Raw genomic sequence first — 21,146 nt, 5'->3', positions numbered from 1 at the left:
GTCAGAAAGAGAAAGACAAATACCGTATGCTAACACATATATATGGAATTAAAAAAAAATGTCATGAAGAACCTAGGGGTAAAACGGGAATAAAGACACAGACCTACTTGAGAATGGACTTGAGGATATGGGGAGGGGGAAGGGTAAGCTGTGACAAAACGAAAGAGAGGCATGGACATATATACACTACCAAACGTACGGTAGATAGATAGTGGGAAGCAGCCGCAGAGCACAGGGAGATCAGCTCGGTGCTTTGTGACCGCCTGGAGGGGTGGGATGGGGAGGGTGGGAGGGAGGGAGATGCATGAGGGAAGGGATGTGGGAACGGATGTATATGTATGACTGATTCACTTTGTTATAAAGCAGAAACTAAAAAAAAAAAAGATCTCCAATCAAAATGTTAATTTGATAATAGACATGGTATGATACAATTTATAATAGATATGGTATGAACCTTTCCCTTTCACGGGAAAGGTTCGGCTGGGAAAAAGGAATTGTTCTTGAAAATGGGGCCTGTGCTATTGCAGACACTGTGCTCAACCTAGGTCCACCGAATGCTCTGATGTCATCACTGAGGTCACAGAATTCCGCTGTGCGCCTGGCAACCTTGCAAACATAACAGCCCTGGTGAGCACTAGGCAGTACTGCTGGTTCACTAAGTGGTACAAGTTTTTCAGCCATTTAGGAGACTTGACTATTTTTATTTGTACTGAATCATTTCAACGGATTGCCCAAGAGCCAACAAGGGCCAACCTGTAGGGAAGAGGAGGAGTTGGACATCTCTTGAGGCATCTTCTAAGGGAGACTTCTAGTTGGTACGATGGAACGGCGACAAAAGAGGAAACATCTGGAAAATGAAGAGTCCCAGGAAACTGCCGAGAACGGAGGAGGTATGTGGGGGGCAACTTGTCTGGGGCACATGGGTTTCTGCCAAACTGAACCTTCTCTAGGAAGCGGGGGACTGAGAACGTGTCACCTGTGAAGCAGGGAGCGAGAGACCTTGTCTCACTGATGCTGCCGTATCCATCCGGAGGGTCCCTGTGGTGTGAGATGGCACAGAACGGCCAGATGCCCCCTGGGAGATGGGAGGTCAGCTCCGCTGGTCTGAGGACTCTCTCCTGGGGCAGCCGGGCCTGGAGCTTTGTCGGACTCATAGCAGGCTGCATCCTGCTTGCACAGACCTAGAGGTGCAGCTTTTCTCAGTCCCCGATTTCTCTCTTATTCTCTTGGATCTTTCCCTGGGGTCATGAGGTGGGGGATGTGAAGGATGCAAGGATGCCGAGAGAGACCCATGAGTTGCTTGGCCTCTTTTACCAAAGTGGAAAGAGAAGCCCCATGAGTTGAAGGCCCTGTTGAAAAATATCTTGACAAGTGGAATGCACTTCGAAAGAACACTGTTTGTCTAGGGATGGTGTCATATTGAAAGCAAGGAGGTTTTATTCCTTCAACAGGAAGAATTTCCCAAAGGAGATCAAGGGAAGGGAAGGGTTTTCCAGAGACTGAGACCGCGTGGGCGGGGGTGAGAAATGGCCTCAGGGTCCTGCGGGGAGCTCTGAGAGCCACGGGCCACGGGGTGCCTGCGTGCATTAAATGTAGGCGAGTAGCTTGCCCTGGGAGAGGGGTGGTCACCCCAGAGCTCCAGCTAGAGGCCTCTGCCCCAGATTAGAGCCCAGTAGCTCCTACCAGGCCCAGGGCCCTGGAGACTGTAGGATGGGCCCTGGGAATGGAGCTCTAGACAGCAGGCAGATTTTCAGGCAGTGGCTGGGACAGGCTGGGGAAGGCAATGACTGCCCCTGACCATTCAGAATATTTTTCTCTATGTTCCTCTGTGTGTGTGGGTGTGTGAGTGTGTGTGTGAGTGTGTGTGTGTGTGTGTGTCTGTGTGTTTGTGGTATTGCAGAGAAGAGCGGGATGAATGGGGGTAGAGTGCTTACCAGATAGAAAGTCTGCGTGGTAAAGTTCTTGTCACCCTGCCTGGACCTGGCTGACACTCGGTGTACGTAAGAGTGTATACAGAATTCTTGTTAGGGGTGTTTTATGAGACAGTAACTCATACACCCATGTACACTCTGATACAGCAAAAATATCACACACCCCACATATAACTTCCTTATTAAACCACACACAGCACATGGAGGTATATACACGCATCCCTCTTGTACTACGTTCTCATACAACCCACCTGTATCACAATCCTTTCCTCCAACACCAAACGCTGGAGATACGTATATAGACACACACACTATCTATATATGACACACACACACTATATATATATGTATCTCCTCAACTCTCACACAAACACAGCTAAATGCAGCCATCTCTAAATACCTCTATAAAAACCAGTCACGTGTCATACACACCACACTTACAACACATTCTTGAGTAATGCCATACCCGCTTTGTACAAACCACAGTAAACCACAGTCTCACTAACCCATGTCAGGGTTGCCAGAGAAAATATGGGCTATCCAGTTCAATTTGAATTCCAGATCAACAACAAGTAATGTTTCAGTATCAGGATGTCCCAAATATTGTATGGGCCATACTTACACTCAAAATAAGTCAGACCAAATACTGCATGGGAATACTTACCCTAAAAAATTATTCTGGGTTTATCTGAAACTGAAATTTAACTGGGTGCCCTGTATTTTTGTTCGCTAAGTCTGGCAACCCTTATAAACTTACCACCAGCTGATGTATTATATATTTATTCTAGTTTTGTTTAGTGTGTGTCTTCCCCTACTAGAATGTGCAGCATTACCAGAGACTACAACAATGGAAGAGTGCCGGATACACAGGAGTAGCTGCTCACTGAATCTTGGTGAATGAATGAATGAACACACACCATAAATACAAGCCACACCATGTAATGAGGAAAAGTTACATGTCCCAGAATTCCTGACTTGTGAACAGAAACCATGCACACAAAGGCCACAGACACAGATAGACACATCTGCACTGTGCTCCCCACGCCAACCCCACACTCACCACAGACATAACTGATACACATCACTCACTCTTCCCACACACTCACAGTCACCACCGACGCCTACATTACCAACAAGACAGTGAGAGAATAAGTATTGATTGGAATTAAATCCTGGAGTATCCACTGGGAACCACACTCTCAACTGTATTCACTGCACCTGACACGTGTCACACACTCAGTAAATATTTGTGGACAGAGGACTGATGAACCCACCCTGAGCCTTTCATTCCTCCCTCAGGAATCTCGAAGTCACAAGAGGATCCCCCTCGGCTTGGATCCACTGTGGTGGCCCAAGGCTGCAGCCCAGGGGCAGGGGAGGTCTCCTCTGCCTCTAAATACTTCTTCTGTACTTCTACTCCACGCAAGCTCCTCTACGCTGGTAAGGGCGCGGGGCTCCTCAGGTGAGGGGGTGCTTGGCTGTGAGGCAGGAGGCACACAGATCCCAGGGAGGCTGAGAGGAAACCCAGGGTCATCAGAGGTGATGAGGGCTCTGTGGAAGAGCCTGGGCAGGATGGCTGAGCTGTTACGAGGGCGTGGATGCCAGCTGAGTGTGTGTCTGTGTGTGTGTGTGTGTGAATACTGCTACTACCATGGTGGGGAAGTCAAGGAGCAGGGGCCGGAAAGGTCTGGGCTTGAGGTGGAGGGAAGAGGGACCAGATTAAGCATCTTCAGAGGAAAATGTAGGCTTTGTCTTTGCCTTTGCTTCCAGAGAAGGACAGAGTTCTGCATCATAGACCTCCAGGCTCAGAGCAGGACCATCCAGCTCAGGTCCACACAGCTCACACATACATGCGCCCTCCAGGCACAGCCCTTCTCAGTGCACACATAAACCCCAAGCACGTGATCCACAATGCTCCTCTCCTGCACCACAGCCCCATTCCACAAGGAATGCACCACCGATATTCCCAAACTCACACTCCTCGTCGTACACGCATCCAGCCGCATCCCTCACATACCACAGCCCTCACCACCATACTCCACACCCCTGTATACAGACACCGCTCCAGTATCCCCCCCACGCACATGAAAAGCCCACAGATGACACCAGATACACCACTCCGTCCTACGGCCAACAGACACCAAGCTCACGACATAGCTATGTCATGCAAATGTCCCTCTCTCGTCTACCACACCTGCTCCCTCAGCTTCCGGCATGGCCCATGCATGTTATTATGTTTTTAATTTCCTTTTTCAGGAATCCGGAGATTTCATCGAGACACTGCCCAGCCTAGAGCACCCCTAGCCCAGGATCAGGAAGAAGGAGAGACCGCTTCCCCATCATACTGTGTCTCCTCCTCACCCTCTTCACCCTGTAAGAACTATCTGCACCCAGACAAAGAGGAAAGGGGCATGAAAATATACTACATGCAGGTCCAAGTGAACAAGGGTGTCGCTGTCTCCTGGAAGACAAAGAAACCCTTGGAGTTGCCTGAAAAGCAGCTGAGGATAGAAGAAGTGACCCTTCCTGAGGATGTGTGCGCAGTAGCCACTGACCCCTCTTCTGATGTGTCCACCGAACGCCTCCTGTCTGACAGTGAGCCCACTGGGGAGGAGAAAGAGTATGAGGAAAGGGCAGAGCCAGGCAGCCCATCAGGGTCACCTGCCGTCGAGGAGAGACCCAGCGCCAAGACACCGGACTGGATGGTGACCATGGAGACCGGCTTCAGGTGCATGGCTTGCTGCTGGGTCTTCCCCACCTTGGAGATCCTCCAACAGCACGTGAAGTTCGGCGTCCTGGAGGGCTTCAGCTGCCGTGTCTTTCATCTCACCATGGCCAAGCTGATGGGCAATGTGGAATCCAGAGCACCCCCGAGCAAGAGGAGGAGGAGGAGGAGGAGGAAGAGAAGCAAGAAGAAAAGGAGAATGAGGGAGAGCAGCCCACGGGGGAAGGCCCCAGCCCGAAGAGACCCCGCAGGTAGGGTCTTTTCTCTCTTTTGATTTCCACACAGCAACTGAGATTCATGGGACAGAAGTCCTGGAAGACGGTGTGGCCGTCCCTTGGAAGAGGTAAGGCTTGAGGCTGGCAGTCTTCTGAGCCTATGTCACGAGGGCCCAGAGGAGTCTAAGGGAAGGGGCCGCACACATGGGCTGGTTGACCTAATGGCTCTGCAGTTGCATCAGCTTGGGACACACCCAGCACTACCAAAGGCATTGAGCTCTGTTGACTTAATCAAGAAGGTGGAGCCTTTTCCTAGGAGTTTTCTCAGGGTCTGCACGACGGACCTCAACTCTTAGAGGACGTACTGCCAGCGGCTCCTTCTCGGCAGAGAGAGCCAGGAGTGGTCTGAAGAGAGGACAGGGGCCCTTGCAGGACCGGAACTTTGAGGTCTGAGAGCCTTGGGCCTGAGCCGAGATCTCACCCTGACCACTGGACCTACCCTTCTGAGACAAAGGGGAATATGAAAGAGAGTCACGTGGAAATGAGGTCCCCCGAGATATGGAAATGTTCCAGAACCTTCGTTGCGTGGTAGTTGATCTGGAGCCAAGCTCACTGTGGTGTGTGTGGCTCTGAGCATTAAGGCAACGCTGGAGGGTAACCCTGACCAGCAGAGCTTGGAGTGCTTCTTGTCTCTTCCTGTTCTACCTCATTTGTTTTATCCCTTCCAGGGAGAAGAAAGGACCCTCGGGATAGTAGCAGACAGAATGCCGTGGTCTGAAGGAGGATGAAGGGACCGGCACTCAGTCTAACATCATATGACAATAGAAACGTCCTATGCAATAAAGGGCATTTTCCAAACCTTTCCTGGAGGTTTTATTTAATTACATTGTTCTACCTATGCATCTATCTGTCATCTACATCTGTATCTTTCAAGGTTTGTGAACAAGCTTTCACATAAGCACTAGAGACGTCCGCCAGCATTTTCCAGAAGAGGCCTGCAAATTGCTGGGGACTCCTCACAAATAGGGAATGGCCACAACCCCTGCCACACAGACTATGCGCGTGGCCCTCCTGACGTACTCCCACTCTCTCTCTGAATTTCCCGAGGTCTCGGATGAGGGTGCTGGCTGGAGGCAATGATCACGTGCAGGCTGAATCTTCTCCAGATTCTGATTCTCTTCCTGGGCATATCGTCCTCAAGCACAGTCTCCATGTCCCTGGCCACACTGATCTCTCTCCTTCAGTCCTTCCCTCCCTCCCTCTCCTGCCTCCCAGTGCAGAGAATACTTTTTGACATTTGAGACGACATTTATCTTTTGTTCACAGAATTCTCACCTGTTCTACTGTGGCCTCCGTTGTGAACATTCCAAAGCTGAGAATTTTCTTTTTTTCTCCCTCATTTCTGCTGAGTCTTTACCTTCCTAATGCAGTGAACTCACAGTGCCTAGCTGACTGGATGGGGAAAAAAATCCAGGGAGCAAAGAGAAATAATAAAAGAATATATCAGTTAATTTTTCATAGTGTTATCCAACTACATATTTTTAAAATTTTGGAATAATATTAGGAATCTTCTCTTTATAAAAAACTGAATTATTGGGCTTCCCTGGTGGAGCAGTGGTTAAGAATATGCCTGCGAATGCAGGGGACATGGGTTCGAGCCCTGGTCTGGGAAGATCCCACGTGCCACGGAGTAACTAAGCCCGCACGCCACAACTACTGAGCCTGCGCTCTAGAGCCCGTGTGCCACATCTACCGAGCCCATGTGCCACATCTACCGAGCCCATGTGCCACAACTACGGAAGCCCATGCTCCGCAACAAGAGAAGCCACTGCAATGAGAAGCCCGTGCACCACAGCCAAGAGTAGCCCCCGCTCACTGCAACTAGAGAACGCCCGCTAGCAGCAACAAAGACCCAATGCAGCCCAAAATAAATTAATTAATTTTAAAATATTGAATTAGTTTCAAGGGTACAATGTATAAAAGCACAATAAAAGCCGCCCTTCATAACCCCCCAACCCCACTCTCAAGATGGAATAGATATGCTGTGATACAATTTAGAGTCGTAGTACTACTACTCCTCCCACCACATCCGAAATCCTCTGAGCCAGGTGCAGCAGCTTCCTTTCACAATGCTAGGACCCGCCACAAGACAGATGATAATCCCTTTGGACATTTCAAGGAGCGGCACCAAGGGAACACTACCTGGGAAATGCCACTGACAGCTCAGAATATCCATGGCATTTCTAGAGCCTCGGCACTGCTCTCGCTCTGGGAATGAAGGTCCAAAAAGCACATCGGAGAATGTTCATAGTTGTAAACAAGCTCCACCTTTGAAACACAATCTACATAGAACCACATATACAAGCCTGCACAATGGATGAAGCCAAGGTCTCCTCCATGATTTCCCTTCTGACCACCTTATTGTCTCCTCAACCATAAAAGGTGAACTTGAAACTCAGGACCTTGCCTTGTCACCAGAAACATCCAAGCTTGGATCAGTCTTTCTAAGACCAGATACTTGCTCTCTGAACTATTAGAGACTTGTCACATACACAGAAGTAGAACAGGATTATTTCTATCTACCTGGGGACCTGGAGTCTCTCACATTGCTCCTGTTCAAACTCTCAGAACAGCAAAACTTTACCTACAAAGGGTTCAAGCTATGACACTCCCAATTTCCACAAACCTCCTCATCTCTTGTGAGTCACATGCAGCCAATTCCAGGAATTGGAAACATGGCTGTGAGGAGGAAACTGACTTTGGGGCTCCCCTTGGAGATGGTCTTCCAGACTTACCCAAAGGCCATTAAGAGGAAGGTTTACCCCACCTCAGGCAAACCCGAGGCAGTACTTGCAGTCAAGGGCTGGCCATGGCTTCTGAGCTACATCCAAAAAGAGTTTCATACTGTACCTCGATCTGCTGAAGCAATTTCTGACTGTCCGAGAGCCAGCATGTACCGCTCCTGAACTGCCTCCATTGTGGATCATCAGTAGGGCTGGCAGATTTAGTAAATAAAAATACAGGATACCCAGTTAAACTTGAACTTCACATGAATAATAAGTCATTATTTTTACTATAAGTAGATCCTATGTCCTATTTGGGGCATACTTATCTTCAAAGTGTACCCGTTGTTTTTCTGACATTCATATTTAACTAAACAGCCTATATTTTATCTGTCAACCCTACTCAGCAGAAATGATGGAGGCTTATAGAGATCCAGGAGACACCTCAGCGCCTCCTCAGCTTTTATTTCTACGTCCTGGACAGCGAGCACGAACCTTCCACTCCCAGTCATTGGCTAGAATGGAGGATATTCTCTGTTCTAGAGCTTTTTCTACTTGTCATTGTTATTATCTTCCTTATTTTAAAGAGACGTTTATTTTTTTCCAAACTTAATAGCTCATCCATAAGTATTTCAAAGTTCATTAGACAAGGGAAAAACAACATGGTTCTGAAAAGTGAAGGAAACCGCCTGGTGTTTAGTAAAGAAGTAGTAGGGAGATTGAAAAAGCCAAACTTAATAAGCAAATCTCTCCAAGGGTATTTTCAGAGCTTGATACCCTCCCACACCCTGAAAATATTATTACATCAAGAATGTAGAACTGCTAACCAAATGTAAGGCTCCCATATGATTCTATCAAACTCAGGATGCTTCTTTACTAAGCAGTGAGCACACTTGCTGCCCCAGGGACCTTGGCAGTTGCAACATAGGGCTCTTCCCTTTGGGATGGAAACAGCAAGTTTTCCTGTGGTCTACACGCTGGCCCCAAAAATACTACACTCCCAATTCTTGTCAACTTTAAGTATTTTTCCACATAGCTCCATTTTTCTGTTACTATTTGGACTACATCCTAGACTTGACATTACATAAATTGCACTCAAGAAGCTATTTTTAAAAGTTGGTAGGAAACCTTCAATCTATAGCTTGCAGTCCCTGGCTTACTTTCATCCAGGTGCATAAGGGTTTTCTAAAGTAGTCAGGTTAGTTACCCCGTATCACAGCCCCACGCTTGTGTCACAGATATAAAAATGGAACATGAGGGCTTCCCTGGTGGCACAGTGGTTGAGAGTCCGCCTGCCGATGCAGGGGACACGGGTTCGTGCCCCGGTCCGGGAAGATCCCACATGCCACGGAGTGGCTAGGCCCATGAGCCATGGCTACTGAGCCTGCGCATCCAGAGCCTGTGCTCGGCAATGGGAGAGGCCACAACAGTGAGAGGCCTGCATACCACAAAAAAAAAAAAAAAAAAAAAAAATGGAACATGATATTTAAGGTTTTAGTTGCCAAATCATCAAGCCTCCCAGACAGAGGCAATAGAGCAAAATGATTACAGAGGCATGGATTTTGATTTGCTCCAGTGTCTTGGGCAAGTCACTTGGCCTCTGTATTTATTTGTACTTATCTGCACTTATCTGTCACTTGGGGGTTATAATTGTACCTGGTCCATGGGTACGTTGTACAAAAGATCTGTAAAGTAGTTACAAGAAACCGACACAGAGTAAGCACTCCACAGACATTGGCTATTACCTATTGGAAATATTTCTCCATGAAACAGATTACTTTATCAGTGGATGACTCGGTGGGAGACAGTGAATCACAGAATCACAGCATGTTGAAAGTGACCTAGTTCACACTCTTGTGTGAGAAAAAGAAAAGTGTGCATGTGTAGAAAATGTCTGAAACTTTACCTAACAAATAGTTCATCATGTTAACTTTGAGGATTAGAATAAATCAGGAAAGGAGGAAAGAAAAACTTGAGTGTACTTCCATTTCTATATCATTTGTGTGTCTACACTGAGACTCTGAATACACTGGAAGTGCAGTTTTGTTTAATGTGGCGGGATAAAGGTTTTCAAGTTTTCCTGATCCATCCGTATTATTATCTCAGAATTGCTGGCATTTCTTGCCATCTTCGGATCTACACCCATTTGAGTCAGTGGGCCATTCTGGACGGAGGAGATAATAGAGCAGAAGTGAAGTGAGAGAAAAGGAGAGACAAGATTTTCTCTTTTCTCTTCAAAGAGGAAAGGTCTTTGGAATGGGAACAACTCACAACCAAACTTTGGGGAAAGGATGTGATGGAAAATGAGACAAACATCCTACCCCTGTGATGAGAAGGATTCCCTGGGCTGGATGGAGGGAGGTCACAGGTGGCTGGACGAGGAAACCAGCTAGGGAGAAACACACACAAGTGCAGAGCAAACACCCTGAGGCCACTCAGCCTGACTCCATGCAAACATGTGTCCAGCAGCCAGCCCTTCACCTGTGGCTCCCCAGCAAGACAGGTACCTCGGGGGTGCCAACTCATTCTGAGTCCATTATGCCTGGCCATTCGTAAACCGCTGTCTAACGTGTGAGGAATAAACTCCAAATGTTTATGAGGAAATTGGCGAAAGAGATTGAAAGGTTACTTAAACGGAAAAAAAAGAAGTTCAGGAAGGCAGGATGGTAGAGAGACAAGAAAAAGACCTTAAAAGATAGAAAGGATTTGCCAAAGGAGAGAAGGAAAAAGAAATGATTCCGAATGGGTTAACCTGCAGCTAGGAAGTTAAGGAAGATTATTGATGTGTGAAGACTATGGAAGAAAGTGAATAAAATTTATCAGAAGTTGCTGAGAATATGGTAAGAAGCATGATTATCACATTATGAATTGGCTGCAATGGCATTCTAGGGGGACACCAGGAAGGGGAAGCAGATGTTCCTGAGATGACAGTGGCAGGTGGAAAGTTGTTTCAGGGGAAGATCAGTCTTGCAGAGGGTGTATCAGAGGAGGGCACGTGTGAGCAAGCAAGGAAACACTAAGTGTATACGGCTCCTTCACTGAGTGCACCCAGCCCCGTGGTCAGCCTTGAGAACAAGCAGGACTTCAGGTACTGGAGCTACATTTCATTCATCAAGACTTGAGAAGACACCCTTAACTCAGGTCTTCTCTTCAAACTCCATCTTTCCTTCTTGACCTTCATTTGGCCTCTTCCCTTACCCGCAAGCTGTGGACTGAGGCCACAGAGCAAGATGGGTCACTAGTGTCCTCCATCCCCGAGCGACTGTGGTTCACATCAGTGGAGCACCAAAGGCAATAACCAAGTCACAGACACAAGAGGGTATGAAGAAGAAGAGATTCTGATAAGGCTTTCTGTGACAGTGTGGGCCAAGTCGGCTCTATATGGCTGGTATCACCTGAATTAGGAGCAGCCTTAGGGGAGAAGTTCTCAGAAGGCAGAGCCTGGCTCTCTAGAGGCTCTGTGTGCTCACAGCCCACTCCAAGACCTCAGTCACAGCTTCGGCCCCCAATATCTCTCCCTCTACCTACTCACAGTTTTTGAAGTCTTCTTTCCTCCACATTTCTCTTGAGAGGTGGAGCAGGAAGATGAGCTTCAGGCCAGCTCAGACTCCCCTGGGATCCCAGCAGGATGCCTATCATTAACCTCCCACCTTCTAGGAAGCGCCTGAGATCTCCACATTTGGGGGAGTTTTCATTTCCGCTGTGCTTCAAATGGCTGGCTGGAGATGGCCTGTTGGAAGGTGGCTAAAAGCAAGTAGCAATCCTTCGGGCAGCCTGGCCCTCCTCGACTGTCAGACATCTTCAGGGATATTCTAGGAAACGTTGTTTGTTCTACAGAAGGGAGGGAAACAATCCAATTGTCCAATAATGCTTGAATGGAAAATAAATGATGCTATACGCATGTGATGAAATAATAGCAAACGGTCAAAAATCAAAGACCTAGATCTATATGGATTCACGTGGATAAATCTTGAAAACATAATATTGATTGAAAGAAAAGAAGATCAAGAACGTTAGATTGTGATAACAGGTATGTAAGTATTGAAATATTTAAATCAATTCAACATATTGCTTCTATATATATAGATGCAAGAAAATAAACTTGATCCAAAGAACCCATTATTTACATTTACTATGCTCATTTATCTAGGAGACCCAAAAGAACCCACAGATAAACTAGCAGGAACTAATAAGACGGTTCAACAAGGCACACACATGCAAGATCAATAAATTTTAAAAATCAATCAGGCTCCTCTACACTGGCGATAACAAATTAGAAACTGTAAAAGAAAATAAGAAAAAAATAAGATCTAAAAATAGTCACAAGAGCTATATAAATTATTTAGAGCTAAGCATACGTACAAGGAAATAGAACTAACAAACTGAGTACGACCAGTTAAACTCCGCCCAACCCAAGGTTAGGAAAAGACTGTTGTTACTTTATGAGAACAGACCCTCTTCTTAAGGAGCAGATCAGTAAGTGAGAGTGAATCAAAGAAACACAGCATTTGAAAAGTCAGCTAGTCCAAACCTCTTGATTGCACATACAGAAGCTGAAGCCCAGATAGGTTGAGTTACTTGGTAAAGGGCCCAATGTCCTGACTCAAGGACTAACATTTTTCACTCATTCGTAAGACACAATGAAATTCAGTACCTTGGAAAGAGATGGGAAAAAAAATGAAGAAATCAATTATATAGTTCCTCATCTTTAAGTACAGAAATAGCCGTGACAAAATTACACGTATTGAGGGAAAATTGAAGTGCAGAGTTTAAAATGTCAATAATCCACAGGGAAGCTGGAGACCATGTAAAATATTCAGATTAAATCTCTCTAGAAAAGACATTAAAAGATCTCCAGAAGAAGTAAAGCTGTCACTGTTTGCTGATGACATGATACTATACATAGAGAATCCTAAAGATGCTACCAGAAAACTCCTAGAGCTAATCAATGAATTTGGTAAAGTAGCAGGATACAAAACTAATGCACAGAAACCTCTGGCATTCCTGTACACGAATGATGAAAAATCTGAAAATGAAATCAAGAAAACACTCCCATTTACCATTGCAACAAAAAGAATAAACTATCTAGGAATAAACCTACCTAAGGAGACAAAAGACCTGTATGCAGAGAATTATAAGACACTGATGAAAGAAATTAAAGATGATACAAATAGATGGAGAGATATACCATGCTCCTGGATTGGAAGAATCAATATTGTGAAAATGACTCTACTACCCAAGGCAATCTACAGATTCAATGCAATCCCTATCAAACTACCACTGGCATTTTTCACAGAACTAGAACAAAAAATTTCAAAATTTGTTTGGAGAAACAAAAGACCCCGAATAGCCAAAGCAATCTTGAGAACGAAAAACGGAGCTGGAGGAATCAGGCTCCCTGACTTCAGACTACACTACAAAGCTACAGTAATCAAGACAGTGTGGTACTGGCACAAAAACAGAAAGATAGATCAATGGAACAGGATAGAAAGCCCAGAGATAAACCCACGCACATATGGTCAACTTATCTTTGATAAAGGAGGCAGGAATGTACAGTGGAGAAAGGACAGCCTCTTCAATAAGTGGTGCTGGGAAAACTGGACAGGGACATGTAAAAGTATGAGACTAGATCATTCCCTAACACCATACACAAAAATAAGCTCAAAATGGATTAAAGACCTACATGTAAGGCCAGAAACTATCAAACTCTTAGAGGAAAACATAGGCAGAACACTCTATGACATAAATCACAGCAAGATCCTTTTGGACCCACCTCCTAGAGAAATGGAAATAAAAACAAAGATAAACAAATGGCACCCAATGAAACTTCAAAGCTTTTGCACAGCAAAGGAAACCATAAACAAGACCAAAAGACAGCCCTCAGAATGGGAGAAAATATTTGCAAGTGAAGCAACTGACAAAGGATTAATCTCCAAAATTTATAAACAGCTCATGCAGCTCAATAGCAAAAAAACAAACAACCCAATCCAAAAATGGGCAGAAGACTTAAATAGGCATTTCTCCAAAGAAGATATACAGACTGCCAACAAACACATGAAAGAATGCTCAACATCATTAATCATTAGAGAAATGCAAATCAAAACTACAATGAGATATCATCTCACACCAATCAGAATGGCCATCATCAAAAAATCTAGAAACAATAATTACTGGAGAGGATGTGGAGAAAAGGGAACACTCTTGCACTGCTGGTGGGAATGTGAATTGGTACAGCCACTATGGAGAACAGTATGGAGGTTCCTTAAAAAACTAAAAATAGAACTACCATATGATCCAGCAATCCCACTACTAGGCATATACCCTGAGAAAACCATAATTCAAAAACAGACATGTACCAAAATGTTCATTGCAGCTCTATTCACCATAGCCCGGAGCTGGAAACAACCTAAGTGTCCATCATCGGATGAATGGATAAAGAAGATGTGGCACATATATACAATGGAATATTACTCAGCCATAAAAAGAAACGAAACTGAGCTATTTGTAATGAGGTGGAGAGACCTAGAGTCTGTCATACAGAGTCAAGTAAGTCAGAAAGAGAAAGACAAATACCGTATGCTAACACATATATATGGAATTAAAAAAAAATGTCATGAAGAACCTAGGGGTAAAACGGGAATAAAGACACAGACCTACTTGAGAATGGACTTGAGGATATGGGGAGGGGGAAGGGTAAGCTGTGACAAAACGAAAGAGAGGCATGGACATATATACACTACCAAACGTACGGTAGATAGATAGTGGGAAGCAGCCGCAGAGCACAGGGAGATCAGCTCGGTGCTTTGTGACCGCCTGGAGGGGTGGGATGGGGAGGGTGGGAGGGAGGGAGATGCATGAGGGAAGGGATGTGGGAACGGATGTATATGTATGACTGATTCACTTTGTTATAAAGCAGAAACTAAAAAAAAAAAAGATCTCCAATCAAAATGTTAATTTGATAATAGACATGGTATGATACAATTTATAATAGATATGGTATGAACCTTTCCCTTTCACGGGAAAGGTTCGGCTGGGAAAAAGGAATTGTTCTTGAAAATGGGGCCTGTGCTATTGCAGACACTGTGCTCAACCTAGGTCCACCGAATGCTCTGATGTCATCACTGAGGTCACAGAATTCCGCTGTGCGCCTGGCAACCTTGCAAACATAACAGCCCTGGTGAGCACTAGGCAGTACTGCTGGTTCACTAAGTGGTACAAGTTTTTCAGCCATTTAGGAGACTTGACTATTTTTATTTGTACTGAATCATTTCAACGGATTGCCCAAGAGCCAACAAGGGCCAACCTGTAGGGAAGAGGAGGAGTTGGACATCTCTTGAGGCATCTTCTAAGGGAGACTTCTAGTTGGTACGATGGAACGGCGACAAAAGAGGAAACATCTGGAAAATGAAGAGTCCCAGGAAACTGCCGAGAACGGAGGAGGTATGTGGGGGGCAACTTGTCTGGGGCACATGGGTTTCTGCCAAACTGAACCTTCTCTAGGAAGCGGGGGACTGAGAACGTGTCACCTGTGAAGCAGGGAGCGAGAGACCTTGTCTCACTGATGCTGCCGTATCCATCCGGAGGGTCCCTGTGGTGTGAGATGGCACAGAACGGCCAGATGCCCCCTGGGAGATGGGAGGTCAGCTCCGCTGGTCTGAGGACTCTCTCCTGGGGCAGCCGGGCCTGGAGCTCTGTCGGACTCATAGCAGGCTGCATCCTGCTTGCACAGACCTAGAGGTGCAGCTTTTCTCAGTCCCCGATTTCTCTCTTATTCTCTTGGATCTTTCCCTGGGGTCATGAGGTGGGGGATGTGAAGGATGCAAGGATGCCGAGAGAGACCCATGAGTTGCTTGGCCTCTTTTACCAAAGTGGAAAGAGAAGCCCCATGAGTTGAAGGCCCTGTTGAAAAATATCTTGACAAGTGGAATGCACTTCGAAAGAACACTGTTTGTCTAGGGATGGTGTCATATTGAAAGCAAGGAGGTTTTATTCCTTCAACAGGAAGAATTTCCCAAAGGAGATCAAGGGAAGGGAAGGGTTTTCCAGAGACTGAGACCGCGTGGGCGGGGGTGAGAAATGGCCTCAGGGTCCTGCGGGGAGCTCTGAGAGCCACGGGCCACGGGGTGCCTGCGTGCATTAAATGTAGGCGAGTAGCTTGCCCTGGGAGAGGGGTGGTCACCCCAGAGCTCCAGCTAGAGGCCTCTGCCCCAGATTAGAGCCCAGTAGCTCCTACCAGGCCCAGGGCCCTGGAGACTGTAGGATGGGCCCTGGGAATGGAGCTCTAGACAGCAGGCAGATTTTCAGGCAGTGGCTGGGACAGGCTGGGGAAGGCAATGACTGCCCCTGACCATTCAGAATATTTTTCTCTATGTTCCTCTGTGTGTGTGGGTGTGTGAGTGTGTGTGTGAGTGTGTGTGTGTCTGTGTGTTTGTGGTATTGCAGAGAAGAGCGGGATGAATGGGGGTAGAGTGCTTACCAGATAGAAAGTCTGCGTGGTAAAGTTCTTGTCACCCTGCCTGGACCTGGCTGACACTCGGTGTACGTAAGAGTGTATACAGAATTCTTGTTAGGGGTGTTTTATGAGACAGTAACTCATACACCCATGTACACTCTGATACAGCAAAAATATCACACACCCCACATATAACTTCCTTATTAAACCACACACAGCACATGGAGGTATATACACGCATCCCTCTTGTACTACGTTCTCATACAACCCACCTGTATCACAATCCTTTCCTCCAACACCAAACGCTGGAGATACGTATATAGACACACACACTATCTATATATGACACACACACACTATATATATATGTATCTCCTCAACTCTCACACAAACACAGCTAAATGCAGCCATCTCTAAATACCTCTATAAAAACCAGTCACGTGTCATACACACCACACTTACAACACATTCTTGAGTAATGCCATACCCGCTTTGTACAAACCACAGTAAACCACAGTCTCACTAACCCATGTCAGGGTTGCCAGAGAAAATATGGGCTATCCAGTTCAATTTGAATTCCAGATCAACAACAAGTAATGTTTCAGTATCAGGATGTCCCAAATATTGTATGGGCCATACTTACACTCAAAATAAGTCAGACCAAATACTGCATGGGAATACTTACCCTAAAAAATTATTCTGGGTTTATCTGAAACTGAAATTTAACTGGGTGCCCTGTATTTTTGTTCGCTAAGTCTGGCAACCCTTATAAACTTACCACCAGCTGATGTATTATATATTTATTCTAGTTTTGTTTAGTGTGTGTCTTCCCCTACTAGAATGTGCAGCATTACCAGAGACTACAACAATGGAAGAGTGCCGGATACACAGGAGTAGCTGCTCACTGAATCTTGGTGAATGAATGAATGAACACACACCATAAATACAAGCCACACCATGTAATGAGGAAAAGTTACATGTCCCAGAATTCCTGACTTGTGAACAGAAACCATGCACACAAAGGCCACAGACACAGATAGACACATCTGCACTGTGCTCCCCACGCCAACCCCACACTCACCACAGACATAACTGATACACATCACTCACTCTTCCCACACACTCACAGTCACCACCGACGCCTACATTACCAACAAGACAGTGAGAGAATAAGTATTGATTGGAATTAAATCCTGGAGTATCCACTGGGAACCACACTCTCAACTGTATTCACTGCACCTGACACGTGTCACACACTCAGTAAATATTTGTGGACAGAGGACTGATGAACCCACCCTGAGCCTTTCATTCCTCCCTCAGGAATCTCGAAGTCACAAGAGGATCCCCCTCGGCTTGGATCCACTGTGGTGGCCCAAGGCTGCAGCCCAGGGGCAGGGGAGGTCTCCTCTGCCTCTAAATACTTCTTCTGTACTTCTACTCCACGCAAGCTCCTCTACGCTGGTAAGGGCGCGGGGCTCCTCAGGTGAGGGGGTGCTTGGCTGTGAGGCAGGAGGCACACAGATCCCAGGGAGGCTGAGAGGAAACCCAGGGTCATCAGAGGTGATGAGGGCTCTGTGGAAGAGCCTGGGCAGGATGGCTGAGCTGTTACGAGGGCGTGGATGCCAGCTGAGTGTGTGTCTGTGTGTGTGTGTGTGTGTGAATACTGCTACTACCATGGTGGGGAAGTCAAGGAGCAGGGGCCGGAAAGGTCTGGGCTTGAGGTGGAGGGAAGAGGGACCAGATTAAGCATCTTCAGAGGAAAATGTAGGCTTTGTCTTTGCCTTTGCTTCCAGAGAAGGACAGAGTTCTGCATCATAGACCTCCAGGCTCAGAGCAGGACCATCCAGCTCAGGTCCACACAGCTCACACATACATGCGCCCTCCAGGCACAGCCCTTCTCAGTGCACACATAAACCCCAAGCACGTGATCCACAATGCTCCTCTCCTGCACCACAGCCCCATTCCACAAGGAATGCACCACCGATATTCCCAAACTCACACTCCTCGTCGTACACGCATCCAGCCGCATCCCTCACATACCACAGCCCTCACCACCATACTCCACACCCCTGTATACAGACACCGCTCCAGTATCCCCCCCACGCACATGAAAAGCCCACAGATGACACCAGATACACCACTCCGTCCTACGGCCAACAGACACCAAGCTCACGACATAGCTATGTCATGCAAATGTCCCTCTCTCGTCTACCACACCTGCTCCCTCAGCTTCCGGCATGGCCCATGCATGTTATTATGTTTTTAATTTCCTTTTTCAGGAATCCGGAGATTTCATCGAGACACTGCCCAGCCTAGAGCACCCCTAGCCCAGGATCAGGAAGAAGGAGAGACCGCTTCCCCATCATACTGTGTCTCCTCCTCACCCTCTTCACCCTGTAAGAACTATCTGCACCCAGACAAAGAGGAAAGGGGCATGAAAATATACTACATGCAGGTCCAAGTGAACAAGGGTGTCGCTGTCTCCTGGAAGACAAAGAAACCCTTGGAGTTGCCTGAAAAGCAGCTGAGGATAGAAGAAGTGACCCTTCCTGAGGATGTGTGCGCAGTAGCCACTGACCCCTCTTCTGATGTGTCCACCGAACGCCTCCTGTCTGACAGTGAGCCCACTGGGGAGGAGAAAGAGTATGAGGAAAGGGCAGAGCCAGGCAGCCCATCAGGGTCACCTGCCGTCGAGGAGAGACCCAGCGCCAAGACACCGGACTGGATGGTGACCATGGAGACCGGCTTCAGGTGCATGGCTTGCTGCTGGGTCTTCCCCACCTTGGAGATCCTCCAACAGCACGTGAAGTTCGGCGTCCTGGAGGGCTTCAGCTGCCGTGTCTTTCATCTCACCATGGCCAAGCTGATGGGCAATGTGGAATCCAGAGCACCCCCGAGCAAGAGGAGGAGGAGGAGGAGGAGGAAGAGAAGCAAGAAGAAAAGGAGAATGAGGGAGAGCAGCCCACGGGGGAAGGCCCCAGCCCGAAGAGACCCCGCAGGTAGGGTCTTTTCTCTCTTTTGATTTCCACACAGCAACTGAGATTCATGGGACAGAAGTCCTGGAAGACGGTGTGGCCGTCCCTTGGAAGAGGTAAGGCTTGAGGCTGGCAGTCTTCTGAGCCTATGTCACGAGGGCCCAGAGGAGTCTAAGGGAAGGGGCCGCACACATGGGCTGGTTGACCTAATGGCTCTGCAGTTGCATCAGCTTGGGACACACCCAGCACTACCAAAGGCATTGAGCTCTGTTGACTTAATCAAGAAGGTGGAGCCTTTTCCTAGGAGTTTTCTCAGGGTCTGCACGACGGACCTCAACTCTTAGAGGACGTACTGCCAGCGGCTCCTTCTCGGCAGAGAGAGCCAGGAGTGGTCTGAAGAGAGGACAGGGGCCCTTGCAGGACCGGAACTTTGAGGTCTGAGAGCCTTGGGCCTGAGCCGAGATCTCACCCTGACCACTGGACCTACCCTTCTGAGACAAAGGGGAATATGAAAGAGAGTCACGTGGAAATGAGGTCCCCCGAGATATGGAAATGTTCCAGAACCTTCGTTGCGTGGTAGTTGATCTGGAGCCAAGCTCACTGTGGTGTGTGTGGCTCTGAGCATTAAGGCAACGCTGGAGGGTAACCCTGACCAGCAGAGCTTGGAGTGCTTCTTGTCTCTTCCTGTTCTACCTCATTTATCTCTTCCAGGAAGAAAGGACCCTCAGGATAGTTGGTAGTAAACCAGGGTATAACCTCCCTCAAGGGGACCCGGCCTGCCCTTCATTCAAGATGCTCTGGAAATGGGAACTGACTCATGTTATCGAATTGGCTGAGGGAGCACAACTCCCATGTTGATTCTGGTCAGACATGTTCATCAGACCTAGAGCTTTTCTCCTGATTCAAATCAAGTAGGGTATTAGTAGACTTCCCATTTATTTCAGCCCTAGAGATAGCACATGAGGAAATATAAAAAATCTCTGTGTATCAAAGCATTCTAATGAGCCCTTTCATTTTGCTGTTCATTGTGAAAAACACACTCAGTTTATCTCTGCCAATGAAGTGTTTCCACTTGACCAATGATGCCCCACGATTCCATTAGCCTCACTGAATTTAGGGAGCCCATTATCATGACATAATTTCCCTCTCATTCCTGGCCTGCAGAGAAGAGTAGCTACAGAGCATTCCAAGACTGCTAACGCTCCCCTCACCAATACGTTTCTTAAACCTCTGGCAAAGGAAGTGTCCTCTGAGCCCTCTCACGGCACATACGGGGTTTGGGTGAGCAGATCTTATCTGATAAATCTAATCCAGTGGTCTGGCATTCCTATGCCTTTGTAAACCTTCTACAGCGGTAGTTCTCAGCTGGGGACACTTTTGGTCCCCCCTCCCAGGAAATATTTGGCAGTGTCTTGAGACATTTTTCTTTAAGGAGCTGTGTTAGGAATGAGCCCCACGTGGCTGGTGCACACGAAGGTATCAAGGCACTTTTTTTTTTTTCTCTTTTTTTTGCGGTACACAGGCCTCTCACTGTTTTGGCCTCTCCCGCTGCGGAGCACAGGCGCTGGACGCACAGGCTCAGCGGCCGTGGCTCACAGGCCCAGCTGCCCCACAGCATGTGGGATCTTCCCGGACCGGAGCACAAACCCGTGTCCCCTGCATCGGCAGGCGGACTCTCAATCACTGCGCCACCAGGGAAGCCCTCAAGGCACTTTTTATTGTTACAACTAGGGTGGCAGGGAAGAGTATGTGCCACTGGCCCATCTTACATTGCACAGGGCAGCTCCCAACAACAAAGAGCTATCCAGTTCAAAATGTTAGTCATGCCAACGTCAAGAAATTTTGCTACAACATACTTAGAAAGTTCTGGCATTTTGACTTTAGCATACGCTAAGTTTGGGTACAGGTCTCAGTCATTTGAGCAAACTGTTGAAGGCATTCCCAGGTAGCCAAGCTAACACGCTGAGTCTGGAATGGGGGTTGAATGCACTCGTATCAACAAATCCAGCCTAACACAATATTACATTACTTCCACCTGCTTCAATACCGACAAAATCCACACACG

The 21,146-nt window shown here is 47.1% G+C and overlaps 2 pseudogenes across 2 annotated transcripts; both read left to right on the top strand.

Moving 5' to 3' along the window:
• The first annotated feature begins 1,911 nt into the window (after positions 1-1,911).
• LOC308605770 (protein FAM170A-like) lies at positions 1,912-7,067 on the top strand (annotated as a pseudogene). Its single transcript has 2 exons — positions 1,912-1,921; positions 4,188-7,067. The product of its transcript is annotated as a protein FAM170A-like (transcript).
• Positions 7,068-16,107: 9,040 nt separating this feature from the next.
• On the top strand, positions 16,108-20,846 carry LOC308605769 (protein FAM170A-like; annotated as a pseudogene). The gene is made up of 2 exons: positions 16,108-16,117; positions 18,386-20,846. The product of its transcript is annotated as a protein FAM170A-like (transcript).
• Positions 20,847-21,146: the final 300 nt, after the last annotated feature.

The sequence above is a fragment of the Mesoplodon bidens genome, assembly GCF_964165515.1.
Source record: "Mesoplodon bidens genome assembly, chromosome: 18".
Lineage (NCBI taxonomy): Eukaryota > Metazoa > Chordata > Mammalia > Artiodactyla > Ziphiidae > Mesoplodon > Mesoplodon bidens.
The sequence above is the reverse complement of the archived record's forward strand: the minus strand, read 5'-3'. Positions and strand labels throughout refer to the sequence as shown.